The 17,300-nt window shown below is 35.9% G+C and overlaps 1 long non-coding RNA gene across 1 annotated transcript; it reads left to right on the plus strand.

The window, feature by feature from the left end:
* Positions 1-9,852: 9,852 nt before the first annotated feature.
* LOC102809236 (uncharacterized) lies at positions 9,853-16,886 on the plus strand. The gene is made up of 4 exons (XR_014929890.1): positions 9,853-9,992; positions 13,901-13,993; positions 16,249-16,391; positions 16,680-16,886. It is a non-coding gene; the product is annotated as an uncharacterized LOC102809236 (long non-coding RNA).
* Positions 16,887-17,300: the final 414 nt, after the last annotated feature.

The following is a 17,300-nucleotide window of genomic DNA, read 5'->3' on the forward strand; positions in this document are numbered from 1 at the left end:
ACAGAATAGAAACGATGCGAATCACGTTGTGTACGTTCGCCATGCACTCTGAACTTGAAATTAATGCGAGTTTTCTCATAAAACTAAAAGCATGAACCAAACTAACATGCCAATCACGATTATTATGAAATGAAACACACCTTTTACAGGCATATTTTAAAGAATATCGTCGATGCCCAGTAAAAACACTCTGGGCTTATAATCGAGAATGCCCTCAACTCGATAAATACCAAGTAAAAACATTGGCATGGGCTTCATACTCGAGAGGGGCTTGCGATCGGGGAAGTACGGTACTTTAACGCAATTGGGCTTTCACTCTCAGAATACTGTGGTTCAAACGCATAAGGCTCTAACCCAAGTTTTAAAAAGCACATTGTGCATATAAAAGTTGAGTTTATACTAATAGTACACGATGCTTGGCAGCATGAACGGCTATGTACAATGGCGTATATGAATGCGATCAGATACTAAAACGTCATAGCTTTGAAAAGTACCCGGATGTTAAATATGTTCGTTCGTTAATTATTCCCCTCCATGAAAGACCTCCATGGCAAGCACTTCAAATGCCTATCCAAGCTACAGTTATAATTAAAACGAAATTAAACCACTGCAATATTATTTCGAATACAGTTTAGAATATACACAACTATAAATTAAGACCGCATTTAGGTTCGCTTTAATTTTTAATACGTCTCCAAAAAAACAAAACAATTTTTTTCTAATTTTAGCTAAAGCTGTGGCACTCTGCAAACAATACAGGCCTTCTGACTGACTGTCCACTTTGTTTCTTGAACAGTACTAGCCAATGCAATATATTCTGCTTCAAAAAATGTACCATCTCTGGCTTTCATGATGACTCCATTCGGATAAAAGATTACTGATGATTACTCTTTTACTTGTAGCAGCCTGAACGGAAAAAATGTCCTGCTTGGTAGGATGGTACATATAGAGAATACTCTAAAATAACATTATGACCTCGACCATTTACATCATACAACACAAACTATATTAGTTGTACGGCTGCCATCAGCAACCTCTATCACGTGACTATTTGTATCACAATTGTTATTAAAATTCTCAAATTTCTCATTATCTACAATACGTGTAGGTGCCCCCCTCACCCACCAACAAGCTGTGTTTAACTGCAGATTTGTTTGTCATGACTGAGTGTAAACAAAATGAGTGTTCATTTTCGTTATTGCTGCTTTTGGCGGCATATTAAATCCATCCTGCACTCTTGTGTCACGTGGGCTGTGGACTTGCAGACGTCACATCCGATCTTCTTCATCGGCTTTTCCCAGCACTAACTTATGCCCAATCTTGCAATATCTGTAACACTTCACTTATGTGTTTGAAGAAGACTGATGCGCCCGCTATCATCTGTTCATCAAGTTTTCACATTGCTGCTGTACTATATTTGCTGCTGCCTTTTCGTATCTCTTTAATGCTATCATAGGCAATACAAAACACAATTTGGAATTGAAAACTATGTGGCATTGCCACAGTTGAAATTGCGCAGAGCAATAGCAAGATTAAGATGTGCACGCCATCCCTTAGAAATAGAAAGAGACAGACATAACCCTAGGGAGAGCCGTATTTATTATTTGTGCCTGCAATGATGATGAATATCATTTTTTACTAAAATGCATTGCATGGCACACAATCAGGAAAAAGTATCTCCCAAATGAGACACCCTCCCCCGAATTTTGAATACTCTCGTACATTTATTAAGCTCCTCTGACAGCCAAAGCATTAGCCCATTAGCTCTATTTATAAGTGTTTTTAATCAAAGATCAAATCAGAATAACCTAATAAGTTTGTATGTATATATATATATATATATATATATATATATATATATATATATATATATATATATATATATATATATATATATATATATATATATATATATATATATATATATATATATATATATATATATATCCCTATATAGTGGTTATATTATCTATTGACACCCTCTTCATCTATATTTTCATACATATTTTGTAATATCAATTAATGTCTTGTCAATAATTATTCTGTATGATTGCAATGGGCCGGAGGCCATTATACAATTAATACAATTATTAATGCTATTTCGAATTTTGAAAATGTTCACTTCTCTTCTCCCCCCGATGTGTTACGGCAACGAAAGTTTTGAACTGAAGGGGATTCCCTTCAACATCATAGCGATTAAATGACTGTCACTGATTACCTTATTTACATTGACATTCACCAATTACTGACACGGTTGTTAATATGATTAACCAATCACTGACACTTACGTTGACATTTTTAACCAATCACTGACACGTATTTTGACATTATTAACCAATCACGGACACTTATTTTGACATTATTAACTAATCACGGACACTTATGTTGGCATTATTAACTAATCACGGACACTTACGTTAACATTATTAACTAATCACGGACACTTATGTTGACATTATTAACCAATCACTGACACGGTTGTTAATATGATTAACCAATTACTGACACTTACGTTGACATTTTTAACCAATCACTGACACGTATTTTGACATTATTAACCAACCACGGACACTTATGTTGACATTATTAACTAATCACGGACACTTATGTTGACATTATTAACTAATCACGGACACTTACGTTAACATTATTAACTAATCACGGACACTTATGTTGACATTATTAACCATTCACGGACACTTACGTTGACATTATTAACTAATCATGGGCACTTACGTTAACATTATTAACTAATCACAAACACTTATGTTGACACTATTAACCAATCACAGACACTTATATTGACATTACTAACTAATCACGGACACTATGTTGACATTATTAACCAATCACTGACACTTACGTTGACATTATTAACCAAACACGGACACTTATATTGACATTACTAACTAATCACGGACACTTATGTTGACATTATTAACCAATCACGGACACTATGTTGACATTATTAACTAATCACGGACACTTATGTTGACATTATTAACTAATCACGGACACTTATGTTGACATTATTAACCAATCACTGACACTTACGTGTTCCACATGTCAAGATTATATATATATAATAATGATAAAATTAGACGTTCAATTACACTCGCCTAGGTTCGTACGAGGTCAATTACTAGACCGGAATATCAATTACATCCAATTTGAAACATGCCCATAACAACATACTCGCACATAATCAATGTAATCAACATACTAATTTGAAATGTTATTCCCATGCATTGTAACTGCGATGCCTACGTTGTGAAAAAGCTCTCGAATTGTTTTCACAAACCACACGTTTAACCTTTGACCGGTTGCTACTCATCTTCTTGCGATGACATCACCGTGACGAATGCCTGTAATTGCAAATGACTACAAGCTGAAATCATGTTCAGAAAAAAAACTTACATTTGATGAAACTGAACGTAAACATAGGTGTCAAATCAGTGATAACAAAAACCTGTACTGAAATACATTTAACAAATTAAAACAAATCTATAACAAATCACAGAGCAAAAATGTATTCATAAGCAAGGCTGTTATATTGTGGTACGTATGCCATAAAGAACGAATGTCATTTTATGTTTAATTACGAGATATACACACAACATACACAGCTATATCACAATTCTTATCAATCTACAGAATACGTCTAATGTTGAAATTAAAGCCTATTTTCGCATCAAGATAACTTGCAAAAATGGGAAAGTGTTCATACAGACAAAAAAGAATCTGTATATTCAATATAATACGTGTATGCCATTCACCGTGTACTTTGCAAACAATAGAATAATTTCTTAGAGAAGAATCTCCCGATCTATCTTTTCTTGCTGATTTTGTGTCGCCCATAATTGATTGGCGCAGTTTATTTCATTTTATTCTATTTTTAACGCGAGTGAAATAATAAGATATGAGACTAAAACATGTTTTCTAATTACACAAACATCTAAACATTTGTTGATGACCATGCAGTCAGGGAAGTGTTGAACATGTATGTGTTCTATTTACCAAAAATAGGATTACCTGTGTCATTTCTTGTCAAATGACGGTATACATTACGTTGTTAAAATATCTATGTCCCAGTGAGAATGTCCAATGAACAGCAAGCTATAAAACAGTGGTATCGCGGTAAAATCCTGAAATTATAATTTCGATAAACCTAAATAATATCTGCTAATAAGACCACCAAATATCCAAATGAAGGCAATCATTCAGACCGTAAATAGACAAAATATTTCATCTTATTCAAAACTGAATGTAACTTACCAATCTGAACATGTTGTTTTGTTGTCTTCTGATTGGTTCGACTCTGGCTACACGCGCCCTTGTTATTTATAATTTGATCGGACAATCCTAATATATGCAGAGTGACACAGGTGTACACGTACAGTGAGCTGCTAACAAACAGTGGACCTTACCGGGTGTGTCTTGTGTTTCCGGAACTGGTTGTAATATACATTTTGTACAACGTGGTACCGTGCTAGATTTCCAATTACTGTATAATATCGGTCTGCTTTCCGGAAACATGTTTTCAGTTGCTGCCATTGTATGCATCTCCACATGGCTGTGTTTTTCTACATGAGGGAACAGCGGTAGGTAGTATTGATGCTGTTAGCGAAGTTCAAGTCCACCATCTTGGTATATGAATACGAATATTATTGCATTCGATGTTATTTATACAGGAGATATTAATCGAGTCGCTAACCTTCAATAATTAATTACCGAGATCTCGCATACTGTGGCGATGCACGAAGTTTGTTATAATGCGCATTTAACTCATAATCAATGTTGTACTATTTTTGTTATATAATAAGTTAAGGACATGGCATCTTTCAAATCTGTTTTATTTTATGTTAGTCTTACGGATTCAACATAATCTGAATAAATTTCCGATGAATATTTGAATAATTCATGAAATCGAAATTGAAATTTGTATCGCTGTAAAACTCCGGTTTTGTTGCGTCTGTTGACGGTTGGCAAAAGAAAGCCGTGATAATATACACCAAAATTATAGTAATCAGTGTTGTAAATGCACAAATCGGCGTGCCTGCTCATTATATGGAACCAATCAGCGTCCCTGCCCATTACAGGGAACCAATCAGCGTGTGTCCTCATTACAGGGTACCAATCGGGTCTACCTTCAGAAACAAATGATCGGTGTCCTTGTTCTAAAACAAGTGCTTGTTGGTAATTTGTCGTCATGTTGCTTAATCGTTAATACTAGTATTCTAATTAGGTCTTTTGGTATATATTCCCACGAAAATGTGATAACGATATAATACTCAAAAAACGAGCTCCGATATATCGTAATAAGTTGATAAATATCTTATAATGTTAAGATGTTAATGTTAGGCGTTGCCCTAACACTGACTGTACTGTTCTTGAAAAGAGTATTAGTGGACGATTTTCCATTCACTTCTCGACTGCAGTGAAATGTATACTGCCCCAAACAACTAAAAATGACTGTAGCCTGACGTCCCCGAAAAGTGATATGGTGTGTGGTGTATAATATCGATCAAAGCTCACATGGCTGGGTAACGTAACAGTTTTCAATATTTTTTGCTGAACATTTCAAGCACACAATTCATTAAGATCGATATAGTCACTTTATAGAGCGGGGAAATTTATATGTTGTGTAAATATTTGTACACATGCCTAATTGTTTTCAAGAAGTTAACATATCTGAGAAAGATCAACCCAAATTACATGCAAATAATATATTAAAGAAAATATGCTAACCGTTTTCAAAAAAAGAAAAAAAAAATCAAAACAAATATTCATTGAAATTAGAGAATTGTTACAGTAGTTTTCGTCACGAAATGAACGTATTTGAAAGTGTCCACTTTTATCAAATCTTTTCAAAATAGCATACGATTACCCACTACCATTGGTTCTATATACAGCGGAGGTAACAATTTAGAGATGTGTTCAAAATAAATATCTACTATTCACTACATTTTTCACTATCTAGTTTAGGTTACCAAGGAAACAAGAGCAGCGTCGGATATGTCGTTATAATTGTATTTCACATAAACTTTGAATTGAGTACACGCACCTTGCTGGATGTTGTTCAGTATTATGGTATTGTTTTAAACAAGAACAGAAAGATGCCGTTTTGATTAGAGAAAATATGTTACACCTATTTGTTACTTGTTTTCCAGCGATGGGTTTGAATGCAAAGGAAGTTTCTATTATGCGTTTACTAACAGTTCGTTTTAATAGACTTTATTCATAACAATTATCACATTGAATGTTAACGTTATTTGTGAACTCCGCTATTCTAGGTCGTACGCAGATTTTCAAAGCAGTTGAATTTGATATATTGGTAGTCGGCGACACGATGGCATGACCGGACGCCCCGGCATACTGTGTGTCTCACGGTGGTATGTTAGGCAAACCATCCACCGGCGCCAGAAATGCTGACTATGAAAGTACTTTGAGAGATGCAGGCATTGCCGGTGATTTTTGGATTGGACTCAACGACCGACGCCGTGAAGGTAGACTACGGTGGTCGGATGGCTCAAAGAAAAGATTTGTCGACAACTGGTAGACTGAAAAGGTTTCAAACAACATGAAATCACGTGACTGTGTTTTACTAAGGTTGGTTTAAATTTCAGATTTGAGACAGCCCCCTTCCCTCTGCCTTCGGCATATTGTTCTTTTAGTGATTTAAGTTTTTTTTTCAAATTTCATTTTTTTTATTTTACATACAATTAATGAAATTACAAAACAAAACAATTACTACAAAAATAGAGTTGAAAAAGCAAAGCAAGTTACATCAACAATTTACACACATCCAAACAAAACACTAAGTACGTGAATGCCAATAAAGCAAATCATTGCGAACTTTAGTCGTTCAGATAGCTAGTCAGCGGGCCCCACTTCAAAATAAAATTATTTTCGCTTAAGATTTCTTTAACATTTATTTTATCTTTACATTTCTGATAAAATATGTTAGTTAAATTGGTATAGTGACTTGTATAGAACAAGTATTAAAATGAGGTGATTCGATAGAGTATCTTCCTCTGGGAATATATTGTTCTGTAGTTTTAAAATTCCGCCAATAATCCCCACCCCACCCAAATGTAATTTTGCATTCTCAATAAAGGTGCTCCATTATCTCCTCTTGTTTACATTATGTACATTCATTATCATTTTATCTTTGTCCTGGAGAAGGGAATAATTTGTGGCAAGAATGCGATGTAAAAAGTTAAACAGGAAATTTCTAATGTTTTCTTTCATTGACGATTTGTATGGTAGTTTCCAAATTTTTCCCAATCTGAACGATTTGCGTATCTTGTATCATTCCATTGTGTGATACTTGTGGCCAAATAAAATATAAAAATCGCGTGTTTTTCCTATGAAATTATGATCAGAGGTACTTCTTTGTACCTGTTCACATGCATTATCGGCCAGCAACTCTTTATCTTCCAAGGTCTTGGAATTGCATGCAACACTAGTTAAAGTCTGTTTTGATTTTATATTTATTTTTACACTGTTGGTATGACAATATGTGTCCATTGTTGTTACACAAATGACCTATGCATCCTACTCTGACTTAACCACTGTCTTATGAAATAGTCAATTTCCATCTACTAAGTTAATCAGAAAAGTCAAGACCGGCTTCGTAATGAATAGTAATAAAAATAGTCTGGTGTGGGGCGCGGAAATATTTACTTCAAACCATTCGAGTCCGTGTCCGTATTAAACAATACATAAATAAACAGACCAACAAACAAACAAACAATAAAAGCTGATGTTGTGGCAATACATAAAACTACTTTCTATGTGGAAAAACGACAAACAATTTAAAATGAAATTGTGGCACTTAAAATATAGGAAGCTTTATTGATCAAGCTGTACCGTGCTTGATTGATATTCTATATTAGTACATCTCTTAACATATCGATATGCTCGCACAGAAAATGCCGAATCACTCAAACACGCATGCGCCCTAAAGTCTGTATAGCACGACCATAACATTATCTGTTTGCAATAAATCATTGTTATATGCGATATCAAATTATGAAATGTATTTAAAAGTTGCTTACTATATACAATTATGTGACACTCCGTAGGTCTGCCAGAAACATTCCTGATTACGTGTGGACGTTCGAAATGTGTGGAAAAAGAAAACGTTTTATCTGCGAACTCGTGGGTATGTTGTTAAACTTCCGTAAATAACGTGCAAATTCTCACAGGCTGATTCTCACTGAAGCTGCTTATTTTGGTGCCATGAACCACAGTCCGTATGTGCAATCTAGTAAGGGGGCTTTGTGTAAACTTTTTGTGCATGTATCGATTTTGCGAAAAGGTTATCAATATGATACGTTTCAATGACCGTATAAGCATCGTGTTGGCCACAGTTCGCCAGCAGCTTGATTTTATTGTGTTTGCAGATTCTATGAAAGCGATACACAGCTACACTCGTAGATACATTTGAAATTAGCATGGGCATGTCATCTCTGTCGGAACCTGAGGAATACGCCTCCGCTGCCCGGTATATAGCAGTTCACCCGTTGTACGATGCAACAACCTTACAATGTAATTTTGCGATCCTGTACGTGGACTCGCCAATCCCATATACTAACTATGTCCGTCCAATATGTCTTCCACCGCTGAACAATGGTTTTGATCCGGTCGACAAAGCTTGTGTGATCACAGGGTGGAACCCGACGGTATCGAGTGGTGAGTATACAGTTACAACTAGCTTGGTGGCGTACACGGGTTAGTTTTGACGCCGTGTTCATCGTTTTTTGTAATAATACATTTTAATCATTGTAATTTAGTATATCATAGTAAAACCACGTATACAACTAACTATAAGCTGCATTCATGTTACACAATTCAGTACGAATTTGTTTTGGTTTTCCACAGATTCTGGCTACTCGGTTGTCACCCTCCCTGGAAACCATGGTTGAGACGATCAATGATGACGCGTGTAATAATACGGGAGAGAGATATTCAAATCAAACATGTGTGCCTTGCAAACTGATGGCGACAACAATACCTGTCAAGTGAGTGAAGTGATGTTTGTTCAGGTGTCTTGGAAATATATTTCTAGCATTACATACAGTTATTATTAATAAACGCAGAATACAGGCCCTTTGGTGTGCCGGATACGTAATGGTAGATGGTACCTCGCCGGAATCGGTGGTCACGTGACTAACTGCGAAGAACCGATGTTGTATGCACGCATAACGTCTTCAAGTGACTGGATACAGGACACAATAAGAAAAGGCGAGTCACATGTATGTATTATGTATGTATGTATGTATGTACACACAGTGTACAAGACAAGCTGATAATTGCACGGTTTGGAGTGGCTTTGCAGTTGTAAATAAAATAGGCTTAAACACAAAACAAAGCGTACAACTACCGATTACTAGTATATCACGAAGTCTTTGCGAAAAAGATGGTTGTTGTGCAAATACTTGCCTGAATACATGTAATTAATTTACATAAGCATTTACATTAATGGACCGACCAAATTTTCGACAGCTCAAGCGTTGTACCTGGTATGATAGATTTTTGGTTCCTCCCTTGGCCAACGTTTTTCAATTGCTGTAGAAGAACTCTATCTTGCTGTTTGTTTACAACCTACATATGAATAAACGTTGCTGTAAGCGTTGCTACACTTAAATGCATACGTAGCTATTATAAATATAATAGCTACGTATGCATTTAAGTGTAGCAACGCTTACAGCAACGTTTATATATGTAGGTTGTAAACAAACAGCAAGATAGAGTTCTTCTACAGCAATTCAAAACCTGGACGTTATTGTACATATCAAGTCTTTAATCAATGTTTCGGGGCCCGCAGAATGTGGCACAAGAACATTACCGAGACGGAGGATTGTTGGTGGTTCCGACGCTTCCATTGGCAGTTGGCCATGGCATGTCCGAATCGACGTTATGGGTTTGCATAAATGTAGTGGTGTTATCGTTGATGAGCACTATATCATGACAAGCGCACAGTGTGTGTAAGTATACATTTGATACTATGGTACCTACTAACTTATCATTGATTTTTCACTCTCTAATTTATCCTTACTTTATTATTTTAAATATATCTCACCAGATTTACATCCAACTATCGCTGTGGTACTTGTGGCCAACTTCTTTAAAGTATCTCTGTGATACTTGTGGCAAACTTCTTTAAAACATTGCTGTCATACTTGTGGCCAACTTCTTTAAAACATTGCTGTCATACTTGTTGCCAACTTCTTTAAATTATTGCTGTGATACTTGTGGCCAACCTCTTTAAAATATTGCTGTGATACTTGTGGCCAACCTCTTTAAAACATTGCTGTGATACTTGTGGCCAACTTCTTTAAATCATTGCTGTGATACTTGTGGCCAACTTCTTTAAAATATTGCTGTTACACTTGTGGCCAACCTCTTTAAAATATTGCTGTCATACTTGTGGCCAACTTCTTTAAAACATCGCTGTTATACTTGTGGCTTACTTCTTTAAAACATCGCTGCTATACTTGTGGCCAATGTCTTTAAAACATCTCTGTGATACTTGTGGCCAACTTATTTTAAAACATTGCTGTAATACTTGTGGCTTACTTCTTTAAACATCGCCGTGATACTTATTGTCAACTTCTTTAAACATCGCTGTGATACTTGTGGTCAACATACATCGCTGTGATACTTGTGGCCAACATACATCGCTGTGATACTTGTGGCCAACCTCTTTAAAACATTGCTGTCATATTGTGGCCAACTTCTTTAAAATATTGCTTTGATACTTGTGGCCAACCTCTTTAAAACATTGCTGTGATACTTGTGGCCAACCTCTTTAAAACATCTCTATGATACTTGTGACTAACTTCTTTAAAACATCTCTGTGATACTTGTGGCCAACTTCTTTAAAACATTGCTGTAATACTTGTGGCTTACTTTTTAAACATCGCTGTGATACTTGTGGTCAACTTCTTTAAAACATCGCTGTGATACTTGTGGTCAACATACATCGCTGTGATACTTGTGGCCAATGTCTTTAAAACATCTCTGTGATACTTTTGGCCAACTTCTTTAAAGCATTGCTGTCATGACGTGGCCAACGTCTTTAAAATACTGTAGTCATACTTGTGGCCAACTTCTTTAAAACATTGCTGTCATACTTGTGGCCAACTTCTTTAAACTATTGCTGTCATACTTGTGGCCAACTTCTTTAAAACATCGCTGTTATACTTGTGGCCAACCTCTTTAAAATATTGATGTGATACTTGTGGCCAATTTCTTTAAATTATTGCTGTCATACTTGTGACCAACTTCTTTAAAACATCGTTGTGATACTTGTGGCCAATCTCTTTTAAATATTGCTTTTATACTTGTGGTGAACTTTTTTAAAACATTGCCGTGATACTTGTGGCCAACTTCTTTGAAATATTGCTGTGATACTTGTGGCCAACTTCTTTAAAACATTGCTTTTATACTTGTGGCCAACCTCTTTAAAATATTGCTGTGATACTTGTGACCAACCTCTTTAAAACATTGCTGTAATACTTGTGGCTTACTTCTTTAAACATCGCCGTGATACTTAAGGTCAACTTCTTTAAACATCGCTGTGATACTTGTGGTCAACTTCTTTAAACATCGCTGTGATACTTGTGGTCAACATACATCGCTGTGATACTTGTGACCAACCTATTTAAAACATTGCTGTCATATTGTGGCCAACTTCTTTAAAATACTGTAGTCATACTTGTGGCCAACTTCTTTAAAACATCGTTGTTATACTTGTTGCCAACTTCTTTAAATTATTGCTGTCATACTTGTGGCCAACCTCATTAAAATATTGCTTTCATACTTGTGGTCAACTTCTTTAAATCATTGCTGTGATACTTGTGGCCAGCCTCATTAAAATATTGCTTTCATACTTGTGGTCAACTTCTTTAAAACATTGATGTGATACTTGTGGCTTACTTCTTTAAACATCGCTGTGATACTTGTGGCCAACTTCTTTAAAACATCACTGTTATACTTGTGGCCAACCTCTTTAAAATATTGCTGTTATACTTGTGGCCAACCTCTCTAAAATATTGCTGTGATACTTGTGGCCAACTTCTTTAAAATATTGCTGTCATACTTGTGGCCAACTTCTTTAAAACATGCTGTTATACTTGTGGCCAACCTCTTTAAAACATTGTTGTCATACTTGTTGCCAACTTCTTTAAATTATTGCTGTGTTACTTGTGGCCAACCTCTTTAAAATATTGCTGTCATACTTGTGGCCAACTTCTTTAAATTATTGCTGTGATAATTGTGGCCAACGTCTTTAAAACATTGCTGTCATACTTGTGGTCAACATACATCGCTGTGATACTTGTGGCCAATTCTAACTGTGCATATAATGAGAGTATACCATGATGACGTTCTTTTTATTCCACAAGAAAGAATGGAAATTATTAATACTAAACCAGTAACATTCGAGAATCTTGTTAAATATTGTTCGATTACAATTAAAACTAAATTGGGGAATTGGGGAAATGGAAAATTGCGTTTTGAATAACACAAACTGCGCCAGATGATCAAATTACCACCTCTACAACTTCTATTATGCGTCACCGCTATCGCTACACTAATGTAAACTTGATTTCGGACAATGGATATAGCTGTTCGATTAGTTGAATTATATTAATTAATTAAACTTACTTGAACTCTAATCAATATGCTCATGAGTTTTGAAATGATTAGAATACACATAACGCGAGAGGTCGATGTTGTTTCCATGATTTGATTGATGGCGTGTGTTTGTTTTTGTTTGTTTTTTGGGGGGGTTCCTAGAAAGTACACTAAAACTATATGGCATTTAACAAATATAAGCCATACAAGGTTGTGGTATACTGGGTGATGGTGTATTGCTTAAGTATGGTAAACTCAGTTTGAATGCAATTGGGAAAACCGCAGTCTATGTATCCCGGTCTGAAAACAGCTATTGTATTAGATGTGAATTGTCCTCCCTCCCTGGCAAAGACGTGTTGCGGGTATGCGCGAAGCATTGTCACGTGATCAGTACACAGCCGGTCACTATTTTCGACATCGTCAGGGCTATGTGTTTTTTTACCATTTAGTTGTATATTCCAGAATTATAGCTTTTTCACATACTTGTTTAACCAGGATATCTTTATAAGGTCATATTTTAGCCGACGAGTAGTTCATTAATTTATATATTGTTACGCGCCGTTTTTTCCTATTAAAACAAGAAGATGAACATAATTCCCGATATTAATTTTTACATGGCATGAACTGAATGTGTATGAGATGGTAGGTTGGTTTTGATGCGTATCAGGGTTCAATAACGCACAATTAGTTTACATGTTTTGTTTACGTTATAGTTGCCTGTAATTTGAGGTCAAATCACACAACGAAATATCGCTTTGAATGACGGTAAATTTGCCGATTTGAATGATTACTAGTATTCTGACGTTATCGTAACATGACTTCCTCGGCCCGGGTCTGAACAGTTTGTTTACCCGCAACGCGGTTCGATGCAAAATAACGCTAGCAGTTTTCAGACCGGTGATAGAGTGACTGTGGGAAAACTTTTCTGGAATTGTTGTGTAATATCTTTCGTAATCTTGGTACAATATTCGCTTACCTTCTACCTGTGCCAACGTGTATACTATTTGCCTAACTTCAACTGTACCCAATGCATGTAATTTCAGCTTTAATTATACTGCTCATACGACTACAGAAACCCGTCCTGAACATATCGACCTAAGGATGGGAATGGTGGCTTTGAACTCAACATCGCCACATGAGAATTGGACAGACATCGCATCCATTAGTGTCCATCCTAGATACGACCCAGATACCTTGAACTGGGACTTTTCCCTCTTATACACATCGACGAGAATTCTTTTCAATGATTTCATAGGGCCAGTAGGTTTGCCGAATACTGAATTTGACAACTTCTTTCACAATGCTGACATATGTTACACTACTGGATGGGGAGCATTGGACGATGGACGTAAGTTGATAGTATTTACAAATGATATTTTTGAGCAGTGGCGCTTTTTTGCCCACGAATAGACGCATCGCTCATAGCCAACCCAAGGACTGTCTGGCATGTTACTAATGTCATCCACCTAGACTCCGGTGAACGTCATAGTGTGATATTTCGACATGCACACATATGAAACAATAAATTGATTTACAATTAATCCTTTACTCACCATCCTGTGAGGTTTGTATGACATATATTGGGTGGTAAACATTACCAGTACAAAGCTATCTGACGATATACTCCTTGTATTCTTGAGAACATACAATTTTTCCAAATATTTTCCTTGTCAAAATAGCTGAATAGTGTTTTTCTAAGGTAGAAGCGTTTTCATCAAAAGTAAGCCAAACGTAGTTTTCATCAAAAGTAAGCCAAACGTAGTTTTCATCAAAAGTAAGCCAAACGTAGTTTTCATCAAAAGTAAGCCAAACGTAGTTTTCATCAAAAGTAAGCCAAACGTAGTTTTCATCAAAAGTAAGCCAAACGTAGTTTTCATCGAAAGTAAGCCAAACGTAGTTTTCATCAAAAGTAAGCCAAACGTAGTTTTCATCAAAAGTAAGCCAAACGTAGTTTTCATCAAAAGTAAGCCAAACGTAGTTTTCATCAAAAGTAAGCCAAACGTAGTTTTCATCAAAAGTAAGCCAAACGTAGTTTTCATCAAAAGTAAGCCAAACGTAGTTTTCATCAAAAGTAAGCCAAACGTAGTTTTCATCAAAAGTAAGCCAAACGTAGTTTTCATCAAAAGTAAGCCAAACGTAGTTTTCATCAAAAGTAAGCCAAACGTAGTTTTCATCAAAAGTAAGCCAAACGTAGTTTTCATCAAAAGTAAGCCAAACGTAGTTTTCATCAAAAGTAAGCCAAACGTAGTTTTCATCGAAAGTAAGCCAAACGTAGTTTTCATCGAAAGTAAGCCAAACGTAGTTTTCATCGAAAGTAAGCCAAACGTAGTTTTCATCGAAAGTAAGCCAAACGTAGTTTTCATCGAAAGTAAGCCAAACGTAGTTTTCATCGAAAGTAAGCCAAACGTAGTTTTCATCGAAAGTAAGCCAAACGTAGTTTTCATCGAAAGTAAGCCAAACGTAGTTTTCATCGAAAGTAAGCCAAACGTAGTTTTCATCGAAAGTAAGCCAAACGTAGTTTTCATCGAAAGTAAGCCAAACGTAGTTTTCATCGAAAGTAAGCCAAACGTAGTTTTCATCGAAAGTAAGCCAAACGTAGTTTTCATCGAAAGTAAGCCAAACGTAGTTTTCATCGAAAGTAAGCCAAACGTAGTTTTCATCAAAAGTAAGCCAAACGTAGTTTTCATCAAAAGTAAGCCAAACGTAGATTTCATCAAAAGTAAGCCAAACGTAGTTTTCATCAAAAGTAAGCCAAACGTAGTTTTCATCAAAAGTAAGCCAAACGTAGTTTTCATCAAAAGTAAGCCAAACGTAGTTTTCATCAAAAGTAAGCCAAACGTAGTTTTCATCAAAAGTAAGCCAAACGTAGTTTTCATCAAAAGTAAGCCAAACGTAGTTTTCATCAAAAGTAAGCCAAACGTAGTTTTCATCAAAAGTAAGCCAAACGTAGTTTTCATCAAAAGTAAGCCAAACGTAGTTTTCATCAAAAGTAAGCCAAACGTAGTTTTCATCAAAAGTAAGCCAAACGTAGTTTTCATCAAAAGTAAGCCAAACGTAGTTTTCATCAAAAGTAAGCCAAACGTAGTTTTCATCAAAAGTAAGCCAAACGTAGTTTTCATCCATTCGAAATCATTTGAATGGATGAAATAAATAATTTGTACATATTAGTATCCTGACAAGTACTTATGCTGGTGATTATATTCCGGGAAGACTGATAGCATTTTAGCAATTCTACAAATTGTCTTTAACCATACTTTAGGCTAAATTTGACGTTCTGGTCATAAATTGCAAAACATACTTTTGAAAACCAAATATAAGAGATTCTTTTGGAATTTAATAGGTTCCAATATAATAACAAGATTTGCATTATGAATGTGCACTAGTACAAATCATGAAAGGCTCTGCGTATTTTTCATGGAAATATTTTTAATAGCCCCTCTCCCATAACGCTAATCCTAAACCATATTAACTACGTGTACCCCCTCATCAGTATATTTATCTGGAGGAACAATTACATTGGGTGCTGGGGAGTTAGGGTTCAGGTTAGATGTGGGTGCCTGAAGTAACTTTTTCCAATTATTGCTTCCATTTTCGTTTGTGTAGTTGGCTATCCGGATATCTTGCATCAAGTAGTAGTATCTATTTTAGACGGCGCTGCCTGCACCACTTTGTATTCTAACTATGGTGCGAGTGTCACTGATGCCATGCTGTGTGTACATGACAATAGATCCAGTGGAGTCTGTTTCGTAAGTTTCTTGAATATTTTCACTGATGCTAAGTATTGTTGTTTTTTTCCAGTTGAGAGTAGAGGGGGTCTCTACCCGTTGTTAGAGTCAAATGAATGTATTGAGATATTCACCAGTAAACTCTGAACTCCATCTCATCAACGAGAACCATAAAAAATGGGGCACATTTGAAGTATAAATATGAAAGGCGTTGCTATGATATCGCAATATCGCTCCTATTACTGCCGCGGCGTATAGAGAAAATAATGTAGTTTCTGTGACTAACCTCGCTTACTTGCTTCCCTGTAGGGAGACGGTGATGGCCCACTAGTATGTAAGAAGTCGGATGGCCTATGGTATTTAGCGGGCATTACATCGTGGATAATGGGAGAATGTGCTACCATCAGCCTTTGCCCGGGTGACTGCCACGCGCGATTGGATTGATCTATTCATGGAAAATTAGACAAAATGTACGTGATGTTATTGTATTTTCATTATTAAAATAATAATTTCAAATATTTGTGTGATTTTATCTGTATTGTATTTCGCATATCATAGTCCCATTCTATCGCATGTGTTACATGGCTCTTCTGTAATGCTTTACATTGCCACGTTATCTGCGCAATGGACTAATTTCATTTATATTATATTCACTATTTTGTTCAAATGAATCATTTACATTCTTCCCTCTTTCATTGAATATTTTCATTAATGATATAGGCGATATACTGGAAAGTGGCATTTGGATAAATTATGTGTTTACTGTAAAAAAAATGGAAGCTTAAAATCAATGCAAACAAGTATAAAATTATAGTGTTTAGAAACGGGCGTAGACTTAAATCAGATGAGCATTGGTATATCGATGGGTTATGGACCACGCTCAGCGTGCTTTGGCAAGTCGTGCGAGTAAAGCGGGCATAGTGTAAAAAA

Source organism: Saccoglossus kowalevskii, chromosome 7 (assembly GCF_978046115.1).
Source record: "Saccoglossus kowalevskii chromosome 7, keSacKowa6.1, whole genome shotgun sequence".
In the NCBI taxonomy this organism is placed as follows: domain Eukaryota; kingdom Metazoa; phylum Hemichordata; class Enteropneusta; family Harrimaniidae; genus Saccoglossus; species Saccoglossus kowalevskii.